Below are 15836 nucleotides of genomic sequence, written 5' to 3'. Positions count from 1 at the left end.
CTGCACCAGTCCCAATATTGATCTGCATTTATGTCACTATCCCAGAAATGAAATATTACTTATATCCTACAAGTTCTTATGGTAAAAACAGTTGTCATAAATGAATACTCAAAAGTAACTCTTCAAGAAACGGGATTCAATGCTATCCTAGCAAAGAGCATATTAAATGCTTTGCTGAAAAACATTTAATGTATTTGCAGCTGATATTGACATATCATTCTAAGGTTTCACGTTAATGTTACTCACATATTTCCGACCGTTGGAATGACAGCTTATATAAGAAGAGCTGGAAGTATGCAAGAGACATATATAAATCGTCAAGCTTTCAACAGTGGGATTACTACAAGCATGTATACTTATAGAATCTGAGAACAATCAAAGATCACATACCTCATCGCTCATCAAGCACGCACTCAACAGAAAGATATCTGATCATTAAAAGATCATATTTGTGCTAGTATAACATATTGTTTTACTTACATCAGTAACCTTTGGTTATTTGATTAATAGTGGTGTCCCAAAGGTTCTTAAAATCCAGAAGTGTAAAGTGATCACTAAGAGTTTCAAAACAGGTAGTATGATAAGTTCTAATTGGAGTGGGTTGTTGCAAAGAGTTTTGTAAAGCTAAAGTCATTTAGTGGAATCATTCCTACAGAGGAAGAAGGGGTGACGTAGGAGTCTTATTTCTGAACATCCATAAAATTCATGATTCTTTACTTTTCGCAAGCTTTTACATTTCAAATCATATCTTGTTGATTAGACTGCCAACCGGTTGAAACTAACATTAGAATATTGAATTGTTTTCCGCACTTTTCAAGTGATTCATATTTCTTAATGTTTGAGAAAAACATTCAATCACTTAAAAATTGTTGAAATAAATTTTTAAATCAAATATTTTCAAAGATTTTATTCACCCCATCCCCCTCTAAACTCCTTCTCGATCCCAACAAGATGTATCAGAGCAGGGTTCTCTCGAACATCGATATCTACAATTTATACATGGCATCTTTCAACAAAATTCCTAAGTTTTCTAAAGAATACTATGATGACTGGAATATTTTTATGCAGGCACATTAAGCAGCCCAGAACGATGACATGTGATATGTCATCACTGACGGGCCTACGAAATCTTGAAATTCAATCTAGCTGTGGTTACAACTGAAGGTTTTCCCTAAATGGTGGAAAAGCATCGATCCAAATGGACAGCTGAGGACAAGAAGAAGGTGAATCTTGACAACGTCGCAAAAGACATTCTTTATAAAACTCTGAAGAAGAACATGTTTGCCAAGATTAAAACTTGCTCCACAACAAAGAAAATATGGGAAAAAGTCACACAACTGTGTGAGGGCAATGACCAGACCAAAGAAACAAACTGACAGTCGCTATCCAGAAATTTGACAATGCAAAAATGAAGCTAGGAGAAACCCTCGTAGAATTTGATGAACGGTTTAGTACTATTATTATTGAACTTATTTCAGTAGGAAAAGAATTCTCTAACCGTTAAATTGCCTTGAAGGTAACGAGAGCTCTTCCCAAAGAATGGAACGTGAAGACAACAGCGATGCGAGAATCTAAAGATCTGAACAAGCTGGAGCTCCACGATCTCTTTGCAGATCTTAAAGCGTACGAGTTCGAGCTTGGAATATGAACTGAATAAGAATCATCCACTTCTCAAACAAAGGCTCTGGCAGCTACTGCGATGACTCTTCCGGTTGAAAATTCCACAAAATGCAACAAGCCGAAGAAAGATGAAAAGAGACAGGTTGATTGGAGACGGTCCAAAGATTACAAAATGTTCGCCAAAAAAAACCCAACGAGTTTTGATTGCAAAGGAAGATAAAACCAAGTAGGCCGACTCAGATTCAGAATGGTCCATCTCCGAGGTATCTACGAGTGAAAGCGATGATGAGACAATAAAATGTCTCATGGATGATGAAGACTCAGAATCAATGGATGAAGTGGTACTGAAAAAGAAGAACTTTGAAGAATCCATCTGGTTTCTGGACAGCGGTTGCTCCAGACATATGACAGGAAACAAAAACCTTCTATCAGAAGTTGTCAACTACAAAGGACCAAGAATCACCTTTGGTGATAACTCTAAAGGTAAACAAGTTCGCTCAACTTTCAAGAATAAAGGAAGAAAGTCATAAGTAGGGTTGGGCGTTTAGATTCGGGTATCGGGTACCCGATCCGACCTGATAGGATAAAACCCGATCGGGTCGGGTATTTTTTAAAAAAATCGGGTTTTTCGGGTACCCGATACCCGAAAATAATTTTCGGGTTCGGATTCAGGTATTTCACCGATACCCGATCGGGGATCGGGTACCCGAAAATTTAAAAACAAAATATTGGGCTTATATGTTTATTCATTTAAAAAATACATGTATTTTTTGTGGCTAGTATATAATGACAAATGATTAATCATAAAATGATATAATGACATGATATTTTGTGAAATGTGAAAAATACATTTTTTTTTAATTTACTAACCATAACTCGATATAATGACGTGATTTTTTGTGAAATATGAAAAAATATATATTTTATCAAAAAATATATATTTATTTCCAAAAAAAATTTAAAAAAATTAACTTTTTTTTTCTGTACCCGAAAATACCCGATCATTTCTGGTACCCGATAATCGGGTACCCGAAATGTAATGCCTGAAGTAAATATCACAATTTGTTGATTTAGTAACGTGAGATTACTAAATACTTAACGATTTTTAAAGAGGGAAATATGACATATTTTGATCATATGAAGTCCAAATGATTTGAAATTTGGATATAACGTAGAAAACTCAAAGATATAGAAGTTTCATATTTTGAGTTTTCGGAAATTTGGTCGTTTGACTGGTCCAAAGTGATATACCGGTGTTAAAATGTTAAATATTATATATTATATTATTTTATTAATATAATATAATATAATATAATAAAAAATTAAAAAAATAAAAAATAAAAAATGGTGAGGCGGTGGATTTCATTTCATCAAATGAAATGAATTTCAGTACATCCGTTTACAGATCGAGAAAGAGAGAGGAGAGAAAAGAAATAATAAAGTTTTCAGATTTTCTTTTTGATTTTGTGACTTATCGGTTTATCCAATCGACGAACCGACTTCAGTTCTGAGATCGTTGACACGAGGTCTTCGATTTGAGGTATAAATTTTATATTTTTGGTGATGTTTGACATTCGTCGATTTCTGGAATAAATCCAATAAATTGTTAAATCATACTCAAATTGAAGATTGTTGAGTAGTGTATGATTTTAACAAAGTAGAGAAGATTATTGTGTTGTTGTTTTGAATTATTCCTAATTTATTATAATTAGGGATTTTTAATCATTGGATTGAGATTGGAGAGTTGTTTGTCAGTTGTTATTAATTCTGATTATATATTCGGAATCTACGAAGTATAGGCTACACGTTGATATAAAGTTTTCGTAATTTGACGGATGTTATAAAATAGCCTATTATTTGAAGTTAAATTAATTAGGGTGTATTTGATGATAGTATTGTGATTTAAATACACCACAATATTAAATTGTTGAACAATACAAATTTATAATCGAGTTTTATATTTTGTTGTTGGGCTATTTGATGTTATATATTGAGGCTGTTATAACTGTGTTGATACGGTGACAATGATCTGATAATTATTGTTGAATTATTTAGATACATCACAAGCCTCAGGATCAAAGAAATAGCCAGATTGTATATATACTCGATTATCAGGTGTGTGTTGACGTACGAGCATATGTTGTTATTGTTTAGTATTGATGAATACTATTGTGTTGAACGATGGTAAATCACTGGATATGGGTGATTTGATATTATATATGTTGTTGTTTATTATTGTCGATGTTGTTGGCTGTCGTTGTTGGGAGACGTCACGTTGATGTTGTTCGTTCAACGATATTGCTGTCGCCGGAGTTGGGGTGCGACGTATCGTTGATGTTATTCGTTCGACGATATTGCTGTCGCCGGTGTTGGGGTGCGACGTATCGTCGATGTTGTTGTTCGTTCGACGATATTGCTGTCGCCGGAGTTGGGGTGCGACGTATCATCGATGTTATTGTTGCAGTGTGATGTTGTTGAGGTTGTTGATGGTTGATTGTCCAGAAACGGCAAAAGGGGTATTTCTGTTATCATTTCAGTTATATTTTATGTTGTTGTTAATATAACTGTTGTGTATTACGATGATGATTGTTGTATATGCTCACCCTTTGGGGGCTGTTTCTGTTGGACAGGTTACAGGACTATGCCATGAGACAGGATAGTGGTGAAGTACTACGTGTGTCTAGTCAAACAGTCCTGTAGTTGATAGTAGATAGAAACAGTATAGCTTATTGTCTTATTTGAGTTGTTGTGTATGTATTTATTATACTGTTTCTGCTACACTGACGTAGATAGTGTGGTGATGGCATTATTTTGTCGTATATGCATTATATTATTACGTCGTCGAAAAAAAATTTTATGAATATGACGTCACATGTTGTATGATTACGTGGCGAGGTTTGGGGCGCCACATTGGTGGTATCAGAGCATATGTTAGATGTCTGGGATGGTTAAGAGTTGGGTTTGTGATGAGGGAGTTGGATGACGATATTATATGCGTGTGTCTGTGCATTTGACTTGTTATTGATGATTTCTCGATATGATTGATTGTTCTTTAGTTGAGTGTGCTTTCGTGCGAAAGGTGTGATGATAATTAATGGATTGTAATTGTTAAATGATATGATTAACAATTTGATTTTCAATAATGGCAGCTAGAGAACAGGTACATCCACACAAGGAAACAGAAGAGGTTGACAGTGGGTTTGGACAGATGAATCCATTGCCACCTCCTCCTATGGGACAGGCACCTGCAGATCAGCCTTTATTGCCTGGTGAGTTGACTTTGGCACAGTTCAGCAGTTATCTTCCGCCGAGATTTGATAGTTCTGAGACTGGTGAGCGAGCTGAGGAGTGGATTGAGAGGATAGAACAGATATTTGTGACCGCTCCGTGTGCTAGGTCTGCTTGGTTACGATTGGCTACATTTCAGCTTTCGAGGAATGTATTATTATGGTGGCAGACGACTGAGGCCGGATTGAGAGCACAGGGCCGTACTGTTGATTGGGATGTGTTCCGATCTCGTTTTCTTGATAAATATTTTTCTATAGCAGTCAGACAAAAGAAAGAGAAAGAATTTGAGGATTTGAGATAGGGTAGTATGTCTGTTGCTGAGTATGAGACTCGATATTCTGCATTGTTGAAATATGTGCCACATATTGCTACGAATGTTCATGCTAAGATGAGGCATTTCTTGAAAGGGTTGAAGTTAGAGTTATTTGATCGTGTGCAATCAAACAACCCGGTATCATTTGAGGATGCAGTGACGAGGGCTGAGATGGCTGAGTTAGTTATGCAGGAGTATGGGGCTCAGGGACGATTATCAGAGCCGACTAGGGAGTCATTGCGACCTCAGGGACAGTCTTTTAAATATCAGAAGGGTTCATCTTCTTCTTCAGCATCATCTGGGAAATGTCGATTTGATTCACGACGTGTTGAGAGTCGTGAGGGCAGTTCTCAGTATGTTCAGGGGCAGAGAGGAGAGTCCAGAGCAGTGAGATGTTATCGTTGTGGGGGACCTCATCTGATCAGAGAGTGTACACAGACCGAGATCACCTGTTTTGAGTGTGGCGGTGTTGGTCATCTGGCGAGACAGTGTCCTAGTCGTGAGGGACAGCGAGAGCCTAGGAGTGCTAGAGGTAGATCCTCAGAGAGAGGAGGACGACAGCCTCAGCAGTTTACACCACGACCTTCTGGAGGACAGCCACGTATGCAGGGAGCTGGTCCGCCTCAGGCACAGGTGTATGCTTTGACCCGGGAGCAGGCAGAGGAGGCACGAGAGGAGATGATAGTGGGTAAGTGTTATTTGTGTTCTTATCCTGCTTATATTCTTATTGATACAGGTGCCTCGCATACTTTTATATCGAAGAGGTTTGTGGTTGAGCATCATATGCGCTCGTCTCCATTGTCTATGCCTCTTTCTGTTTCGACACCTTCTGGAGTTGATATATCAGTTGTATCTATGATATCAGATGGTATTATTTCTTATGAGGGCTATGAGCTGAGATCTGATATGATTATTCTAGAGATGACTGATTTTGATTGTATTGTGGGAATTAATGTGCTGAAGAGATATGGTGCGACGGTTGATTGTTATCAGCGGGTAGTATACTTTTATACAGATGAGAAAGAGCGTTGGATATTTTATGGGAAGGGTTCTCGTCCACGTGTTCCGTTGGTATCTGCTATCCGGATGTCTCAGTTATTGGAGCATGGACATGAGGGTTATCTTATTTATGCTGTAGATGTGACAGAGAAGAAGAAGAAGGTGGGAATAGAGGAGATACCAGTAGTTGCTGAGTTTGCCGATGTATTTCCTGATGAGATTCCAGGCTTCCCACCAATTCGTGAGGTGGAGTTTGGGATTGATTTGATGCCAGGTACTTCCTTTATTTCTCGTACTCCTTACAGAATGGCACCAGCAGAGTTGAGAGAGTTGAAAGCCCAGTTGCAGGACTTGTTGGACAAGGGATACATTCGCCCTAGTGTATCGCCTTGGGGTGCACCAGTCTTATTTGTGAGAAAGAAAGATGGAACGATGCGGCTTTGTATTGACTATCGACAGCTGAATAAGGTAACGATTAAGAATAAATATCCCCTCCCTCGTATTGATGATTTGTTTGATCAGTTGCAAGGAACCTCGGTATATTCGAAGATTGATTTGAGGTCAGGATATCATCAAATACGAGTTAGAGAGGAGGATATCCAGAAGACAACATTCAGGACCAGATATGGGCATTATGAGTTTTTGGTTATGCCGTTTGGGTTGACGAATGCTCCAGCTGTGTTCATGAGTTTGATGAATAGGGTATTTCAACCTTATCTCGATCGATTTGTTATTGTGTTTATTGAAGATATATTGATATATTCCAGGAGTGAGGCTGAGCATGCAGGGCATTTGCGTTCAGTGTTACAGGTGTTGCGAGATAGACAGTTGTATGCCAAACTCAGTAAGTGTGAGTTTTGGTTGGATCGAGTGGTCTTCTTGGGTCATGTTATATCGAGAGATGGGATTTATGTTGATCCAACGAAGGTTGAAGCCGTGTTACAGTGGTCTGCACCTACATCTGTACCTGAGATTCGTAGTTTCTTGGGTTTAGCAGGTTATTATCGTCGATTTATCGAGGGATTTTCAAAGATTGCTAGGCCTTTGACACAGTTGACTCAGAAAGGTGTGCGATTTCAGTGGTCTGAAGCATGTGAGAGGAGTTTTCAGGAGTTGAAGCACCGACTGACGACTGCATCGGTGTTATCAATTCCTACAGAAAATGAAGGTTTGTTGTTTATACTGATGCATCATTACATGGTTTGGGATGTGTTTTGATGCAGGATCGACATGTTGTGGCATATGCCTCGAGACAGCTGAAACCACACGAAACAAGGTACCATGTGCATGACTTGGAGTTGGCAGCCATTATCTTTGCCTTGAAGATATGGCGACACTATTTATATGGTACCTCGTTACGATTTATACTGATCATAAGAGCTTGAGATTTTTGTTTACCCAGACAGAGTTGAATATGAGACAGAGACGATGGTTAGATTTGCTGAAGGATTATGATTGTGAGATTGAATATCATCCTGGTCGAGCGAATCTTACAGCTGATGCATTGAGCCGTAAAGTGAGTTGTACTGTAGAGGATGTGAGTCGTTTATAAGCTATGATGATGTCTTGTTGTTCCTTGGGATATGATTTTGATATCTCGACGACTCCTATCCAGGTATCTACCTTATTAGCTGAACCTGATATATATGGTTGTATTCGTGATGCACAGATGACAGACGAGAGAGTTCAGCGATGGAGGGAGTTAGTTTCTCATAAACAAGATACTCGTTTTAGAGTGGCTGATGATGGCAGTTTGAGGATGAATGATAGATGGGTAGTTCCTGATATATCTGAGTTGCGCCAGGGCCTGTTGCGGCGTGCACATTGTAGTCGATATTCTATCCACCCTGGTGGCAAGAAGATGTATAAGGATCTACGCTCTCAGTTTTGGTGGAAGGGAATGAAACGTGATGTGATTGATTTTGTACGTCGATGTCTTAATTGTCAACAGATCAAAGCTGAGAGGAGAAGGCCGGGAGGTGAATTGAGGAGTTTAGAAGTGCCGACTTGGAAATGGGAGCACATATCGATGGATTTTGTGACTCATTTGCCAAGAAGCACTGGAACTATTGATGCTATTTGGGTGATTGTTGATCGATTGACGAAAGTTGCACATTTTATACCCTATAGCATGAGTAGTACGTACTTGACGATGGCACAGTTGTATATACGAGAGATTGTACGGTTGCATGGGATTCCAGTGTCTATTATTTCTGATAGAGATCCTCGATTTACTTCTTATTTTTGGGAAGGATTGCAGACTGCGATGGGGACAGAGTTGAGATTGAGTACGGCTTATCATCCCCAGACAGATGGTCAGACTGAGCGTACTATTCAGACGCTGGAGGATATGTTGCGTGCGTATGTTATGGATTTTAAATCTGTTTGGCAGTCATCTATTCCATTGGTAGAGTTTGCGTATAACAATAGTTATCAGAGTAGTATTCAGATGGCTCCATTTGAGACATTGTACGGGAGACGTTGTAGATCTCCGTTATACTGGGATGATGTTGATCGAGCTGCAGTTACCGGTCCTGATATGATTCATGAGATGGAACAGAAAGTAAAGTTGATACAGCAACGATTGAAAGCAGCTCAAGATAGACAGGTCGCCTATGCCAATAAAAGACGAAGACCCTTAGAGTTTCAGCAGGGAGATCGAGTATTTTTGAAAGTTTCTCCTTTTCGTGGCACTGTGCGATTTGGTATAAAAGGAAAATTGGCACCGAAGTATGTTGGTCCGTATGAGATATTGCAGCGGATAGGCACTTTGGCTTACCGATTGGCTCTACCTCCATCTTTATCTGGTATTCATGATGTGTTTCATGTATCGATGTTGCGGAAGTATGATCCGGATCCTTCACATGTGTTGGATATTTCTGAGGTTCAGTTAGATCCTGACGTGTCTTATGTTGAGAGACCAGTTTGTATTTTGGATCGATCTGAACGGAAGCTTCGTAGTAAGCTTATACCGATGGTGAAGATTCAGTGGGAACATAGAGGTGTCGAAGAGGCCACTTGGGAGACAGAGCGGCATATGAGGGAGCTTTACCCCTACTTATTCTGATGGTATGACGTATCTTTTATTTATGCATGTTATTACTGTTGTTGATTAATTTCGGGGTCGAAATTCATTTAAGGGGGGTAGAAATGTAATGCCTGAAGTAAATATCACAATTTGTTGATTTAGTAATGTGAGATTACTAAATACTTAACGATTTTTAAAGAGGGAAAAATGACATATTTTGATCATATGAAGTCCAAATGATTTGAAATTTGGATATAACGTAGAAAACTCAAAGATATAGAAGTTTCATATTTTGAGTTTTGGGAAATTTGGTCGTTTGCTGGTCCAAAGTGATATACCAGTGTTAAAATGTTAAATATTATATATTATATTATATTATAATATAATAAAAAATTAAAAAAATAAAAAATAAAAAATGGTGAGGCGGTGGATTTCATTTCATCAAATGAAATGAATTTCAGTACATCCGTTTACAGATCGAGAAAGAGAGAGGAGAGAAAAGAAATAATAAAGTTTTCAGATTTTCTTTTTGATTTTGTGACTTATCGGTTTATCCAATCGACGAACCGACTTCAGTTCTGGGAACGTTGACACGAGGTCTTCGATTTGAGGTATAAATTTTATATTTTTGGTGATGTTTGAAATTCGTCGATTTCTGGAATAAATCCAATAAATTGTTAAATTATACTGAAATTGAAGATTGTTGAGTAGTGTATGATTTTAACGAAGTAGAGAAGATTATTGTGTTGTTGTTTTGAATTATTCCTAACTTATTATAATTAGGGATTTTTAATCATTGGATTGAGATTGGAGAGTTGTTTGTCAGTTGTTATTAATTCTGATTATATATTCGGAATCTAAGAAGTATAGGCTACACGTTGATATAAAGTTTTCGTAATTTGACGGATGTTATAAAATAGCCTATTATTTGAAGTTAAATTAATTAGGGTGTATTTGATGATAGTATTGTGATTTAAATACACCACAATATTAAATTGTTGAACAATACAAATTTATAATCGAGTTTTATATTTTGTTGAATTAATTGTTGTTGGGCTATTTGATGTTATATATTGAGGCTGTTATAACTGTGTTGATACGGTGACAATGATCTGATAATTATTGTTGAATTATTTAGATACATCACAAGCCTCAGGATCAAAGAAATAGCCAGATTGTATATATACTCGATTATCAGGTGCGTGTTGACGTACGAGCATATGTTGTTATTGTTTAGTATTGATGAATACTATTGTGTTGAACGATGGTAAATCACTGGATATGGGTGATTTGATATTATATATGTTGTTGTTTATTATTGTCGATGTTGTTGGCTGTCGTTGTTGGGAGACGTCACGTTGATGTTGTTCGTTCAACGATATTGTTGTCGCCGGAGTTGGGGTGCGACGTATCGTTGATGTTATTCGTTCGACGATATTGCTGTCGCTGGTGTTGGGGTGCGACGTATCGTCGATGTTGTTGTTCGTTCGACGATATTGCTGTCGCCGGAGTTGGGGTGCGACGTATCGTCGATGTTATTGTTGCAGTGTGATGTTGTTGAGGTTGTTGATGGTTGATTGTCCAGAAACGGCAAAAGGGGTATTTCTGTTATCATTTCAGTTATATTTTATGTTGTTGTTAATATAACTGTTATGTATTACGATGATGATTGTTGTATATGCTCACCCTTTGGGGGCTGTTTCTGTTGGACAGGTTACAGGACTATGCCATGAGACAGGATAGTGGTGAAGTACTACGTGTGCCTAGTCAAACAGTCCTGTAGTTGATAGTAGATAGAAACAGTATAGCTTATTGTCTTATTTGAGTTGTTGTGTATGTATTTATTATACTGTTTCTGCTACACTGACGTAGATAGTGTGGTGATGGCATTATTTTGTCGTATATGCATTATATTATTACGTCGTCGAAAAGAAAATTTTTATGAATATGACGTCACATGTTGTATGATTACGTGGCGAGGTTTGGGGCGCCACACGAAATGATCGGGTTGGTGTTGGGTAGTAGAATTTACTACCCGACTTGTCGGGTACCCGAAATTTCGGATACCCGAATCCGAAAACCTGACCTGCACCCACCCCTAGTCATAAGCCAGATGCCTGGAACTACTCCACATGGATCTGTTTGGAACCATACCAGTAATGAGCTTAGGGGGAAAGTATTACACCCATGTGATACTTGATGACTTCTCCCGGTTCACATGGGTAATATTCCTAAGTTCCAAAGACCAAATCGCTGCTCATCTCTTCAAACTTCTAAAAAGACTCCAAAATGAGAAAATTGTAGCAGTGGACAGGATCAGGAGTGATAGAAGAACTGAATTTCTAAATCAATCCCTCTCATCCTATCTTGAAGATCACGACATCAAGCATGAGCTCTCAGCTGCCAGATCACCGCAACAGAATGGAGTCACAGAAAGAAGAAACCGCACTCTCAAGGAAGCAGCTAGGACTATGTTAGCAGAATCTGGAATCTCTCAGTGATTTTGAGCGGAGGCTTTCAATACTACTTGTTATACTCGGAACTGGTCCATGATCAATAACAATCATGAAAAGACTCTATATGAGATCTGGACCGGAAAGCAGCCAGAATTTGGATACTTTCGCATATTTGGTTGTAAGTGTTTTATTCATAATAATGGCAAAACACACTTAACTGCATTTGATGTGAAAACTGATAATGGTCTCTTCCTGGGATATTCAGCTTTAAGCATAGCATATAGAGTTTACAATCAAAGAACTCTCACTGTTGAAGAATCCATAAACATTGTATTTGATGAATCATCCACTATCATGACAATAGTAGTAGCAGCATTCATGGTTTAATTAATAAATTAGATGCTACTAACCTTGAAGCTAGCAGTGATGATGAAATAGATTTGAGAAGAACAGAACATATTTCGGAACAAAGTCCAATTGCTCAAGAAAAACTGATCAGATAAATAAACCGGTGAACATTCATCAACTAGAGATCATTCAAATAGAGGAGGAGACAATGGAACAAGAGGATACAATCGTGCAAACAACAGAGCCAAATTCATATGGACCATGCCTCCAGTGGAAAAAGTATCATCCACTCGAGCTGTTCATCGCATTCAAAGATTTTAAGGTATCTCAAATGGATGTTAAGTCAGCATTCTTAAATGATTTGCTGAATGAGGAAGATGCATCTGCTCAACAGACTAAATCCATTGTACTTCCTCTCTCGGTACATATCGGTCTTTTCGAAGTACAACCCATTTCTTTCAAATAAGTTGTGCAATCTCTCTCTCTGATTTTGATCAGGGCACAATTCACAAAGAAATCTCTTCTTCTCCAAAGTATACTTCTATTGATAATAGTGCTCACGGCATTCTCCAAGAACAGTTAGTTTCTTCACCTGCCGACCCAAAGAAAGATGATGTAACTATTGCTTCTCTACCTCCAGTCTCCCCTGCATCTGAAGCTCCATCAAACGCTCTAGGAGCACAAGAAGCCACAGGCAAAGCAATCCCTGTCTCGACTGAAGAATTTGACACAATGATTGATAATTTAACCTCTGAACTTGATGACCTCAACCTTCAAAGTCAACTGGAAAAGCATCATCTTCTCAATTGGTCTCATTCAAGGCTAGATTAATTTCTTCATCCAATCTAGTTGAACCTGAAGAAGAAGAATTGATGGAGGAAAACTGCCAGCGGGAGATTTTGGACAGACTTACGACTATAGATAAATCGATTCTTGCACATAACAGAAAGCATTTTGACCTGAAGAAAGCCTTTCAATTGATGAAATCTGACCTCTCCAAGGAATTTTCTGCCATGAATACAAGTATTACCCTCTGACAAGACAAGAATAACTCTTCACATCTCAATATGTGCACTGAGCTTTCAGGTCAACTATCTTGTCTTAAATCACATGTTGATCAACGTATGCATGCCCAAGCAACACAACTCACTGAAATCATGCAATTCCTTGTCCATGGTGATGTCAAAAATGGGAAAAGAAAGCGGCAAAATAAATTTTGAGAACAGAACAATCAGTTAGAAAAATGGTTGCAGAGCGTGCGAAAGCAGATGAAGCTAAACATATTAAAGAATAGAAGAAAGGTTAATCTGGGTTTTCTCATCACCAAAGAGGGGAAAATTGTTAAGGAATTACTATTACTTTAGAGTTTTGGTGATCGAAAAAATCAAAACAACACTTAACTGTTTCACGAAACAGCTGCAATCTTCTGTGTATAACAGGAACCAGTTCAACCATCTAAACTTAAAATCACCTAGTCTTCAACCGCTTGAATTTCAGACCGCCTACCATTCAACTGTTTGAAGCAGAACGAGTTCAAACTTTTAAAGAACTTCCCAATCGGTTGTTCGAAGACTTTAAATTGAGTCATTAAAGAACTATTTATTCCTCACTTAATGAAAGACATTATCTGACCAGTTCAGGACATTCAATGGTTTTGCACCGCTACAAGTCAACCATGTCCTGCACCAGTCTCGATATTGATCTGCATTTATGTCACTATCCCAAAAAAGAAAGATTACTTATATCATACAAGTTCTGATGGTAAAAACAATTGCCGTAAAAGAATACTAAACAGTAACTTTTTAAGGAACGAGATTCAAAGCTATGCTAACAAAGAGAACATTAAATGTTTTGCTGAAGAACATTTAATGTATTTGCAGCTGATAGTGACACATCATTCCAAGGTTACAGGTTAACGTTACTCATCTCTTTCCGACCGTTGGAATGACAGCTTATATAAGAAGAGCTGGAAGTATGCAAGAGACGTATATAAATCGTCAAGCTTTCGACAGTGCGATTACTACAAGCATGTATACTTAAAGAATCTGAGAACAATCAAAGATCACATACATCATCACTCATCAAGCACACACTCAACAGAAAGATATGTGATCATTCAAAGATCATATTTGTGCTACTATAACAGATTGTTTTACTTACATCAGTAACCTTTGGTTATTTGATTAATACTGGTGTCCGGTGAACCGAGGGTTCTTAAAATCCAGAAGTGTAAAGTAATCACTAAGAATTCCAAAACAGGTAGTGTGATAAGACCTGATTGGAGTGGGCTGTTGCAAAGAGTTTTGTAAAGCCAAAGTCTTTTAGTGGAATCCTTTCTACAGAAGAAGAATGGGTGACGTAGGAGTCTTATCTCCGAACATCCATAAAAATCATGTGTTTTTACTTTTCGCAAGCTTTTACATTTCAAACCATATCTTGTTGATTAGACTGACAACCGATTGAAACTATCATTAGAAATATTGAACAGTTTTCCGCACTTTTCAAGTGGTTCATATTTCTAATTGTTTGAGAAAAACTTTCAATCGCCTAAAAACAGTTGAAAACAAATTTTAAAAGCAAATATTTTCAAAAAAATTATTCATTCCCCTTCAAACTCTTTCCCGATCTCAATATATGTGTTAATTTGATTCATCCAACATTTGTATGTCTTCACAACACATGTGGCATGTACTCAGTCCCATGTTGGGAACATGTGGTGAATATTACATGAGTAGACAGCGTACGTATATATGACATCATTGATCTACACGTCATGCTAAGAAGTGCATCAGATCGACCCATTGTGTGATAATTGTCTAACAGAAACTTATTTTGTAAATGCATAAAAACTTTTATGCTACATCCGACGTGTTTGGATCCTTGTGAACTCATAGTAGACATGATGAGTGGATGTATCTATGGTCGTTGGCTAGTTGAGCATATTTCAAGCGTACAATATTACTCTTGAGACTTAAACACGTCTTTTCATTGTTATTTCTTCCCCGATTCTTATTTTTTCGAGGGAAGGGATTATTGCAAACATTATGGTGTAGGTAAAAGTGAATGGATCGAATTCAGCACCACCAGTGTATAGATTCCTAAAGGCAAGTAAAGGTGGTTCTTTTGGATCTAGCTTCATCAAATGGAACTTCAATATGGTTGTATTTTTTGTTGAGTGATCTCAATTTGAGAAAATAATTTCAAATTATAGGAATTTGTAATCTATTGCATTAGTTAATAAATAAGTAAATAAAAATTGTAAAGAGATGGTTTTCAAATACATAGATTTCAAGATGTGACATCCTAGGCATCATTGGAAATTGTGGTCTCTTTTCTAAATGGACAATGAATATTCTTTCTCTGTTATTGTAATTTGGGATTTTAATTAAAGAATTTGGGAGCTTTGTGTTATTTGATATTCCTGAAAATTATGTTTCGCATACTGCATTGCACTATTGTTGTCTTAGGGTGATATTAGAAAAAGTTTCATACAAACATTGTATTCAGTCTTCATGTTTAAAAGAAAGTACGGAAAGAACTAATTTTGTTTTTGGATTGATGCATTTGATTAGAAAATAGATATTTGATTTGAGAAATTATTTGATCGATAAATTGAAAATGAATGATTTCATATTGAGTAGATTTGAAATTCACTTGTCTTTTAACTATTCAAACAAGTAACGATTTTTAAATTCATCATCTAAAATCCACCGATCCAAGCATAAAATCAAAAATGCAGAAAGAATTTCAAGATTTGATGATCAACATTGGAGACTCTATTCGT

General features: G+C 37.4%; 1 long non-coding RNA gene across 1 annotated transcript; it reads left to right on the top strand.

The window, feature by feature from the left end:
• The first annotated feature begins 3036 nt into the window (after window positions 1–3036).
• LOC142554832 (uncharacterized) lies at window positions 3037–4367 on the top strand. Its single transcript, XR_012822218.1, has 3 exons — window positions 3037–3160; window positions 3676–3735; window positions 4251–4367. It is a non-coding gene; the product is annotated as an uncharacterized LOC142554832 (long non-coding RNA).
• Window positions 4368–15836: the final 11469 nt, after the last annotated feature.

Source organism: Primulina tabacum, chromosome 8 (genome assembly GCF_025594145.1).
Source record: "Primulina tabacum isolate GXHZ01 chromosome 8, ASM2559414v2, whole genome shotgun sequence".
Lineage (NCBI taxonomy): Eukaryota > Viridiplantae > Streptophyta > Magnoliopsida > Lamiales > Gesneriaceae > Primulina > Primulina tabacum.
This window is presented reverse-complemented; position numbering and strand designations above follow the sequence as displayed.